The 10256-nt window shown below is 45.7% G+C and overlaps 3 non-coding genes across 3 annotated transcripts; all 3 read right to left on the reverse strand.

Annotated features, from left to right (window-relative positions):
• Window positions 1–2362: 2362 nt before the first annotated feature.
• Window positions 2363–2449, reverse strand: Trnastop-uca (transfer RNA opal suppressor (anticodon UCA)). The gene has a single exon. It is a non-coding gene; the product is annotated as a tRNA-Sec (tRNA).
• Window positions 2450–5147: 2698 nt separating this feature from the next.
• On the reverse strand, window positions 5148–5234 carry Trnastop-uca (transfer RNA opal suppressor (anticodon UCA)). Its single transcript has one exon. It is a non-coding gene; the product is annotated as a tRNA-Sec (tRNA).
• A 2830-nt stretch (window positions 5235–8064) lies between these two features.
• Trnastop-uca (transfer RNA opal suppressor (anticodon UCA)) lies at window positions 8065–8151 on the reverse strand. The gene has a single exon. It is a non-coding gene; the product is annotated as a tRNA-Sec (tRNA).
• Window positions 8152–10256: the final 2105 nt, after the last annotated feature.

Raw genomic sequence — 10256 nt, forward strand, 5'->3', positions numbered from 1 at the left:
GGGAATGTTTAAAAAGAAAAAAAAGAAATAACCAGTTCAAGTGCCAGGCATGGTGGTACATGCCTATAATCCCAGCACTCAGAAGGCTGAGCCAGGAAGATCAACCAGGAGTTCAAGGCCAGCCTGGGCCACATAGTGAGTTCAAGCCCAGCTCAAACTACACACTGAGACCATGTCTCAAACAACAACAGCAAAAACAAAAAACCAAGAAACTCCTGACTAGGCAGAGTGGCTCAGGCCTGTAACCTCAGCACTTGGAAGGTTGAGGTCATCTTTGTTGACCTTTCTCAGTTCAAGCAGCTGGAGGCAGTGTGACACCTTCCTGCTGGAGTGTTTGATACTGTGAATGAGCATCAGGGTTCTGGGGTGGGCCTGGGGGACAGGACCTTGACTCCCCAAGGCCTTCCCTGGGCCTCATCAAGCCCTTACCTATCTCCTCCTCCTTCACCCGTGAGTTAGATTCAAGGAGTGTCAGAGTCAAGAAGGGGGATGACAGTGATGCATCCATTTGGACCCTCGGGACCCCTGGCCTTGTTCTTGAATGCCCCCACCTTTCCCAGCCTAGGATGCCAACTTCTCCCTGCCCTGTGCACCCTGCATCAGTCCCTTCTAGAAAGGGAGTAAGCGGCTTGACATTTTCAGGAGAAGTTTGAAGGGCTGAGGCTTTGGCCCCCTGGACACCCAATATTTTGGGACTGGCAAACATGGAGAGGAGAGGCTGGGCTCCCCCAGTCCCATCCCTCCATTCCCTCAGATCAGAATTTCAGTTCTGCCTCTCACACCTCACCTCTCCTCGAGTCACCCGTGAGTGAAAATTTCACCATGAGGCAAATTTCTGTTTTTTAATGAGGGTGGCCCTGTCATTCTCTGTGTCCCATGGACAATATTCCACGCCCTGTCCCACATCTCCGGCCCTAAATCAGACCCGCCCTTACCTATTTATCCCTTCCCTGATTCCCAAAAGGCACTTATATCTATTATGTATAAATAAATATATTATATATGGGTGTGTGCGTGTGTGTGTGAGTGTGAGCACTTGCACATCTAAAAGCAGGCGGTGGAGTTGGAAATGCCTGTAACTTGGCATCAGTCTGTCTGGGGCTGTCTCTCTCCATCTCTAGCTGTCCCTTCTCTGAATGTCTCAGCAACCCGGCTGGTCCAACAGTCTCCAGCTGGCTCCCTGTGTGTTTCTCCTCTGCTCCTTTCACCAGGCACACCTGTGTCCTTTGTGAGTGTCTCTGATGCTCCAGCTGTGTCCTTACCAGGTTAATTGAGGACCTAAGATACTAGTTTTCTGAGGAAGCCTGAGAGATGGTCAATTTTTACAGTCTGTACAATTGAGAATCCTGGGTGCAAGTGTTGAGTTTGGGCTGGACCAGTCCCTGCCAACCACAGTTTATTGAATCCCCAAGCCCCTCCCACTCCATGATGTATTTGTGCTTCTTTTTCTATTTGGCATCTGACCTTGGGGCTGGGGTTTGGGGTAGATGGTACTGGGCTGCTCCCCTTCCCCCTTGATTCTGCACCGTCACCAATAAAAAGAACTGAAAAATACATCCACCAGGCCAAGGGGTCTATTTTTCTCTTGGAAACCATTATTTGGCTTCCTTTTAGCAAGACACAGTGAGGTTAGATGCTAGTAGGACTACACACAAACATAAACACACACATACACAGAGTCATGAATGTGAATAAAGATGGAACACTGTAATAAACCATGCAACAGCACAGAAAGCATTCTCCAAGCCAATCTCAAATCCCTCTCATCCTTCCAGTGTCTGCCCCAGTGCCATTCACCCTGATACTAGGTCAGGTTTCCTTCTCTGCTGGCCTCCTGCGTTCTGTACTTTCTTTTCCAGCAGTCACTAACTCTGTGCTTCATAATTCAATGGGCAATGTCAGGATCGCTTAGTCTACAGCTCCCACTGCATTGCTTCAGCCCTGAGGCCAGGGCGGGGACTGTCATCAGACCTGTGTCCCCAGCAGCACCCGAGATAGGGCTGGTCTGAAGCAGCCACTCCACAAATGGCTGTTGAATGACAGAAAGAGAAAATGAGCAAATATTTGAGGAAGAAGTACATAATGAAATACAAGAGTGTGTGGATGACTGATTGAATGAGCTAGTGAATGGGAGAGGCCCACATGAATATCCTAGAGCTGTGTAGAAGAAATGTTCTTCATCTTTTCCAGTCATCTTTGACATTCCTGAGAAAAAAGGAACCGCAGACAGAAGTCCACCTGGCTAGACTGTGAATGGGGATGTAGAAGGCAGAAGCAACCTCTCCAGGTGCTTGGGGGATCGTCTCTTGGAAGACCTCACAGCCTCAAGTGTGGTTTGAGGGTGGGGGAGAAAAGCAAGTATTGCCCGGAAGGTGGAATTGAACCACTCTGTTGCCTGACAGCTACAGGTTTGAAGCCTGCACCCCAGACCACTGAGGATCATCCGGGCAGGAGGCCATCTTCTCACACACCCATATAACGGCCCAAACGACATAACTTTTTCCAGTATGGTGATACACCTTGTGAAAGTGGGAGAGAGTTAATTTCACCACCTATAAATTCTTTTCATGTAATCGTCACCACAAATGACATTTCAAAGTTCTCTCTGCTCTGTCCTATGGCATGAATCATTTTCACTCTGGATGGTGGCTATTTACATAGTGCATTCTGGGAAGAAGCACTCAGGGACCTGGTCAGGTGTTAAAGAGAAAGGAATTCCTTTCTCCAAAGTGAAACCTCAGTTTCAGAGAAAAAAACTCATGGGTTGATGGGAGTGGAGAGGAATGGGGAAAAAAAGGATGAAGCAAGATATGTCACATACAGGTACAAATTCCTTACCATGAATGCTCTCATTATGAATATCTGAAATGTATTCATTTTTAAAAAGAAAAAAAAATCATCATGTTAAGCACCGGGCATCATGATGCATGCCTGTAATCCCAGCACTCAGAAAGCTGAACCAGAGGGTTCGCCCAAGAGTTGAAGGCCAGCCTGCACCACATAGTGAATTCAAGCTCAGCTCAAACTACACAGTAAGACCTCCTCTCAAAAGAAAGGAAAAGAAAAGAAATACTTCTTGGCTAGGAGTTGTGGCTCAAGCCTGTAATCCCAGCATTTGGGAGATTGAGGAAGAAGAATCACCTCAAGTTGGAGGCCAGCCTGGGATACCCAGTGAATCCAGGGCCTTCTTGAATTACATAATGTGACTGAGACAGGATGATAGGGTGTGGCTAAAACCAGCTGGGAAAGGAGGCGGCACAAGATCCAGGAACACATGCTCAGAACAGTTCCTAAAGGCCTACATGTGGAATTCTCCTGAGAACCTCACAGGTTCTCCAGGGGATGGCCTAGATCTGATGCCAGCCTCAGGAGGGGGTGATACAAAAACCACAGTGTTGTTGTTGGCTCCCTTTGTTACTTCTTTCCTGTTCTTTTGAATTTGTTGCCTTGCCCGGTGGATTCATTCTGTTTGGCATCATGGAGTTGTAATCCTTGATCTAGCTTTCTAGAATATCCTTCAAAACACTTTGGAGTGCTGGTTTGGTGTTCCTCAACTTCCTCATGGGTTCTTTGTCATGGAAGTATTTTATTTCTCCATCAATTTTGAAAGATAGTTTTGGGGGACACATCAATCTGGGTTGGAGGTTGTTTCCTCTAGGGCATGAAATACATCACTCCAAGGTGTTGAGAAATCTGCTGCGATTCTGATGGGCTTTCTATATAGCTGATTTGTTTCTTTTCTCCAACAGCTTTTAATTTTCTGTTCTTGTGCTGAATTTCTGGAATCTTGACTATTATATGCCTTCGTGAAGATATTTTCTTATCATGGCTAATTGGAGTTTTATATGCCTCACTTATCTGTATGTTAAACTCTTTTTCCCTCTTTGGAAAGTTTTCTACCATGACTTCTGTGAACACATGTTTTATGTCATTTGCACTATCTCCTGCTTTTTCATCGACTCGAAGCAATCTTATGTTATTGTTCTTTGAATCATCTAGTAGCTGCTGGTTTGATTTCTCATGGTCCCTTGCTATTTTCCTTTGTTTTCTTTTTGTTTATTTGTTTGTTTTTTGGTGCTGGGGATCCAATTCAGGACCTTGCGCTTAGGAGGCAGGTGTGGTGCAACTGAGATAAATCCCTGTCCCTTGCTATTTTTAAGAAATCTTTCTTTTCACTATCACTGACTGTAATGCTGCCTTCTCTATCTGATATTCTATCCTCACATTGGCTCATTCTACTGTGTTTCCTTTCTATGTAACTTTGAATCTCCTGGATATCTGTTTGAATGTGTTTTGCGGATTCCATTTCTTTCCTATTTTGGGCATTTGTGGTTTCCACCATGTTCCTGGATTCCTGTACTTTTTAGTATATGTGCTGCTGAAGTGAGCACATTCCTGTACTTTTTAAAATCTGTATCTGCATTATGGTCACTAACCTTATCCTTCATTATGGTCACCAATCTCAGTAGTTATCTGAGATATTATTTCTGGTTTCATTTTTTTCTAGAGCCTCATTCATCTGCTCTGTTATTTCTGCTGTTTCCATTTCAGAGTGTCCAGGTTTGTGGCTTTCAGAATGTTCCACCTCATTGCCCCTGGGTTTGTCTTTGTTGAGCTGAATGTTGAGTAAGAGATTTACTTCTTGCTTAAGTATTTTCTCATTTTGAAATTTTTTTTTTTTGGTGCCGGCATCGAACTCAGGACCTTGCACTTGTGAGGCAGGCAGCAGAACCACTAAGCTAAATCCTCAGCCCCTCATTTTGCAAATTTCAATATTTTGATTCCTGGGTTGACGCAACGAGAATCTACTCCACAAATGGTTGTTGAATGAGGTGATGAGAAAATGAGCAAATATTTCATGGAAATGTGCATGCCTGATGAAATAAATGAGTGCATGAAAGACTGACTGAATAAGCCAGTGAAAGGGAGAAACACACATGAATAACCTGGAACTGTGTAGAAGAAATATTCTTCATCTTTTACAATCATCTCTGATATTCCCATGAAGAAATGAACCCCAGGCAGAGGCTCACCTGGCAAGAGGGTCAATGGGGAGCTAGAAGGCTGCAGGTTCTGGAGTGGGAGCATCATTCAGAAGACCTCACACCTTCCAATGTGGTCGGTAGGTGTGGAAAAAAAGCAAGTATTGCCCAGAAGGTGAAATTGAACCACTTTATTGCCAGACAGCTACAAGTTTGAAGCCTGCACCCCAGACCACTGAGGATCATCCAGGCAGGAGGCCATCTTCTCACGCACCTATATAAAGGCCCAAAGGACATAACCTTATCCAGTATGGTGATACAGCTTGTGAAAGTGTGAGATAGTTATTTTCAACACCTATAAATTCTTCTGTTATTATCATAGGAAATGATATTTCAAAGTGCTTTCACTGTTGTCTCATGGCATGAATCATCCTCACTCTGGTTGTTGGCTATTTACCTAGCACTGTGCATTCTGGGAAGCAGCACTCATGAACCTGGTCAGGTATTAAAGAGGCAGGAATTCCTTTTTCCAAAGTGAAACCTCAGTATCAGAAAAGAAACTCATGGGATGCTGTGAGGGCCAGGAAATGGGGAAAGAAGGATAAGCCTGATATATCATGTACATGTACAAATTCCCTATGACGAATGTTATCAGGATGTATAAAACATGATGGTTTTTAAAAAGAAATCATCATGTTGGGCCAATGATTTAGCTCAGTGGGGCCATGCCTGCTCCCCAAGCACAAGGTCTTGAGTTCGATCCCCAGTACCATAAAAAAAAAAAGAAAAGAAAGAAATCATCCTGTCAAGCACCAGGCATCCTGATGCATGCCTATAATCTCAGCACTGAGAAGGCTGGGCCAGGATGGTCACCCGAAACTTCAAAGCCAGCGTGGCCCACATAATGACTTCAATGACACCTCATACTACACAATGAGATCATGTCTCCAAACAAAACAAATCCAAAAGAAACCCAAGAAACTCTTGTCCAGGTTCATTTTCTCAGGCCTATAATCCCAGCACATGGGAGGTGGAGGCCATCCTTATTGATCTTTCTGGTTTCAAGCAACAGGAGGACCATGACACCTTCCTGCTTCAGTGCTTTATACTGTGAATGAGCAGCCAGATTGTGGGGTGGGCCAGGTGGGCCAGGACACTGACTCCCCAAGGCCTCTCCAAACCCTGTGTGTCTCATCTTCACCTCACCAAGGAGTTAGACACAAAGGAGGGGCAAAATCAAGAAGGAGGTTGACAGTGCCCCATCCACATGGCCTCTCCCTCTCTGGGATCCCTGACCTTTTTTCTGAAAGCCAGAACCTTCCCCAGCCTAGGACTCCAACTCAGTGCCCAGCATCAGTCCCTTCTAGAAAGGGAGTGAGGGGCTTGACATTTTCCGGGGAAATTTGAAGGGCTGAAGCTTTGGCCCCCTGGGCTCCCAATATTTGGGGACTGGCAAACATGGAGAGGCTGGGCTCCCCCAGTCCCATCCCTCCACTCACTCAGCTCCGAATTTCGGTTCTGCCTCTCCCACCTCACCTCTCCCGGAGCATCACCCTTGAGTTAGAATCTCACCATGAGGCAAATTTCTATTTTTTAATATGAGGGTGGCCTTGTCACTCGCTGTGTAGCCTGGACAACATTTCACACCCTGTCCCACATTTCTGGCCCTAAAGCAGACCCTCCCTTACCTTTTTATTCCTTCCTGATTCCTGAAAGGCATTTATATCCATTATGTACAAAGAAATATACTATATATAGGAGTGTGTGTGCGTGTGTGTGTGTGTGTGTGTGTGTGAGCACTTACACATCTAAAAGCGGGCTGTAGAGTTGGAAATGCTCTTCTACTTGGCATCAGTCTGTCTCTGGCTGTCTCTATCCATCCCTAGCTGTCCCTTCTCTGACTGTCTGAGCCACCCGGCTGGTCCAACAGTCTCCAGCCGGCTCCCTGAGTGTTTCTCCTCTGTGGGTCTGTTTGACCATGCACACCTGTGTCCTTTCTGACTGTCCCAGATCCTCAAACTCTGTGCTGACTGGGTTAATTGGGGACCTGAGATATTAGTTTTCTGAGGAAGCCTGAGGGATGTTGAAATTCTAAGATTTTATGGTTGAGAATCCTGGGTGCGAGTGTGAGTTTGAGCATGGCCTGCTCCTACCAACCACACGTTATTGAATCCCCAAACACCCTCCTAATCCATGCCGTATTTATGATTATTTTCTTGTAATTTCCACCTGACCCTGGGGCTAGGGGCTGGAGTGCCTGGTACTGGCTGCTCCACTCTGCCCTTGGATCTGCATGGTTGCCAATAAAAAACCTCTGAAAAAGGCCTCCACCATGCTGTGGGCCCTATTTTGCTTTTGGCACCCATTACGTGGCTTCTTTCAGCAAGAGAGAGTAAGGTTAGATGCTAGGAGGACTACACACACACACACACACACACACACACACGTGTGTGAACAAGCGATGGAACTCTGTAGTTAACCAGCTTATACACAGAAAGCCTTCCCCTTCAGTTTGCTGATCCCTCTCATCCTTCCAATGTCTGCCCCAGTGTCAGTCACCCTGGCACCAGATCAGGTTTCCTTGTCTGACAGCCTCCTGCATTCTGTACCTTTCCTTCCTGCAGTAAACACTGCTGTGCTTGCTACTTCATTGTACAAGGGCAGGAGCCCTTAGTCTGTACCTCGCACTGGACCACTTCTGCCCTGAGGCCAGGGCTGGGGGTGTCATCATTGCTGTGTCCCCAGCAGCACTCAGGACAGGGTTGGTCCCCAGCAGCCACTCCACAAACGATTGTTGAATGAGGGAATGAGGAAATGAGCAAATATTTGATGAAAAAGTACATGCATGATGAAATACATGTTTGCTTAATGGACTGAATAAGCCAGTGAAGGGGAGAAACCCACATGAAGATCCTGGACCTGTGTAGTAGAAACATTCTTCGTCTTTCCCCGTCATCTTTGACATTCCCCAGAAGAAAGGAACCCCAGGCAGAGGCCCACCTGGCAAGAGTGTCAATGAGGATGTAGAAGGCTGCAGCCACATCTCCAGGTGTCTGCAGGATGGGGGACAAAAAGCAAGTATCGCCCGGAAGGTGGAATTGAACCACTCTGTCGCCAGACAGCTACAGGTTTGAAGCCTGCACCCCAGACCACTGAGGATCATCCGGGCAGGAAGCCATCTTCTCACGCACCCATATAAACGCCCAAAGGACCTAACTTTTTCCACTGTGGTTATGCAGGTTGAGAAACAGTGAGATAGTTAATTTTAAAACTTATAAATTTTTTAATGTAATTGTCACAACAAATCACATTTCAAACTTCTCTCTGCTTTATCGTGTGGCATGAATCATCCTCAATCTGGAAATTAGCTATTTACATAATGCCATGCATTCTGGGAAGAAGCGCTCAGGGACCTGAGGTGTTAAAGGGGCAGGAATTCCTTTTTCCAAAGTGAAACCTCACTTTCAGAGAATGAAGTTATGGGTTGTCAGGAGGGGAGGAAAATGGGAAAGAAAGAGAAGCCAGATATATCAGGTACAGGTACAAATTTCCTATGATGAATGTTATCATTATATACATCTAAAATGTGTCAACTAAAAAAAAGAAAGAAAAAAATCATCATGTTAAGCACCAGGCATGGTGGTGTACGCCTGTGATCCCAGCACTCAGAAGCCTGAGCCAGCAGGATGTCTTTTGAGTCCACATAGTGATTGCAAGCTCAGCTAAACTACACAAGGAGACCCTGTCTAAACAAAAAAATAAAAATAAAATTAAAGAAACAAAAATTTCTGGCTAGGCATGGTGGCTGAAGCCTATAATCCTGGCACTTCTAAGGCTGAGGCAGGAGAATCACATAGAGTTTGAGGCTAGCCTTCAACTATATAATAAGACTGAGACAGGAAAGTAGGACTTGGCTAAATCTGGCTGGGAAAGGTGTGACAAGATCCCCAGAACACAAGCACAGAACTGTTCCCAAAGGCCTGCATGTGGACTTCTCCTGTATACTTGAGCGGGTTTTCAGAGGATGGCCTAGACCTGATCCCAGCCTCAGGAGAGGGTGATACAAAAAGGACAGACCACAGTGAGTTTTTGCTAGTGTTCACTCTTGCATGGTTGTCCGCCCTCCTGTTGTAGGGTGCACTTCTTTTCCTACTTTAACGTGGCCCAAACTGGCTCTGCAGAACCTGTTTCTTTGCCTATCTTTAATAAAACTTTACTACTATTTTAAAAAGGGAGAGAGAGAGAGAGGAAGCAGAAAGTCATAAATCAGCATTCAGAAGCCCCTCTGAAGAAGAATTTGAACTCTTGGGCCGGGGATTTAGCTCAGTGGTTTTGCCGCCTGCTGCGCAAGAGCAAGGACCCGAGTTCCATCCCCAGTACAAAAACAAAAAAAACAAAAAAAGAATTTGAAATTTTGTGCAGGAGATTAAGTTCACCATAAGGTCAACAAAAGCGCCCTGGAGGGTCTGGGACCAGGTGTAGGGCTGGCTCGACACCTGCTTTCCTTTTGTGGAATTGTGAGGATCTGCGGAAACCTAAGTCCACTAAGGGCAAGTCCCAGGTACTGTTCTCAGTGCTGGCAATGACAAACATCCTGGCAGTGACTTTAAATACCAGCAATCATAACACTTTACTCCTGTGTGTTGTAGGTCAGGAAAACTGGAGCTGAAAAACAAAAAATACCATAAGCCAGTTCACCCAGCGCATCCAGATGTTATCCTCATGAAAATGCTGGTTCTTTAGAAACCCACGTCAGGGATTTCTTGACAGTATTAGTTTACAGAATGAAACACTCCCATGAGCATTCCTAATAATGGAAAGTTATTTTTTGCAGTCAGCCAATCTTAATGTTTCAAGGAAGGCTAACTTCTCAAGTGGGCCTGGAACTATATAGAAAGAGCCAGGGGTAATCTCAGAACTGTGAAATTTTTGAAAGGGCAGAATTTATGTCTTCTCTTCTCTACTGTCCTGTTTCTTTAAATATCAATGCTCTCTACGTTTGTGGCCCTATGGAGCATGGGCGCATGTGGTGTGAAGGTGTGACCAGGGTAGGGGGAGACCATAGGAGACTCTCTGTAACATGACATAAGGATGAGATCTTAGAATGTAGGGATGAGACTCTAAATTGTATCAGGACACTCAACACATCCAAATGGCCACATCTGAGCTGGCCGCCATCCCCACCTGACAGACCCCTGCCCGGTGTGGGACAGAGGATGCAAACACGGTCTGCCAGAGACCAGGGCTCAGAGGTCCAAAGAGCCAAGCGGGCAT

Source organism: Heterocephalus glaber, unplaced genomic scaffold, assembly GCF_053883595.1.
Source record: "Heterocephalus glaber isolate CG9 unplaced genomic scaffold, H.glaber_assembly_v1.0 deba00001744, whole genome shotgun sequence".
NCBI classification, from domain to species: Eukaryota; Metazoa; Chordata; class Mammalia; order Rodentia; family Bathyergidae; genus Heterocephalus; species Heterocephalus glaber.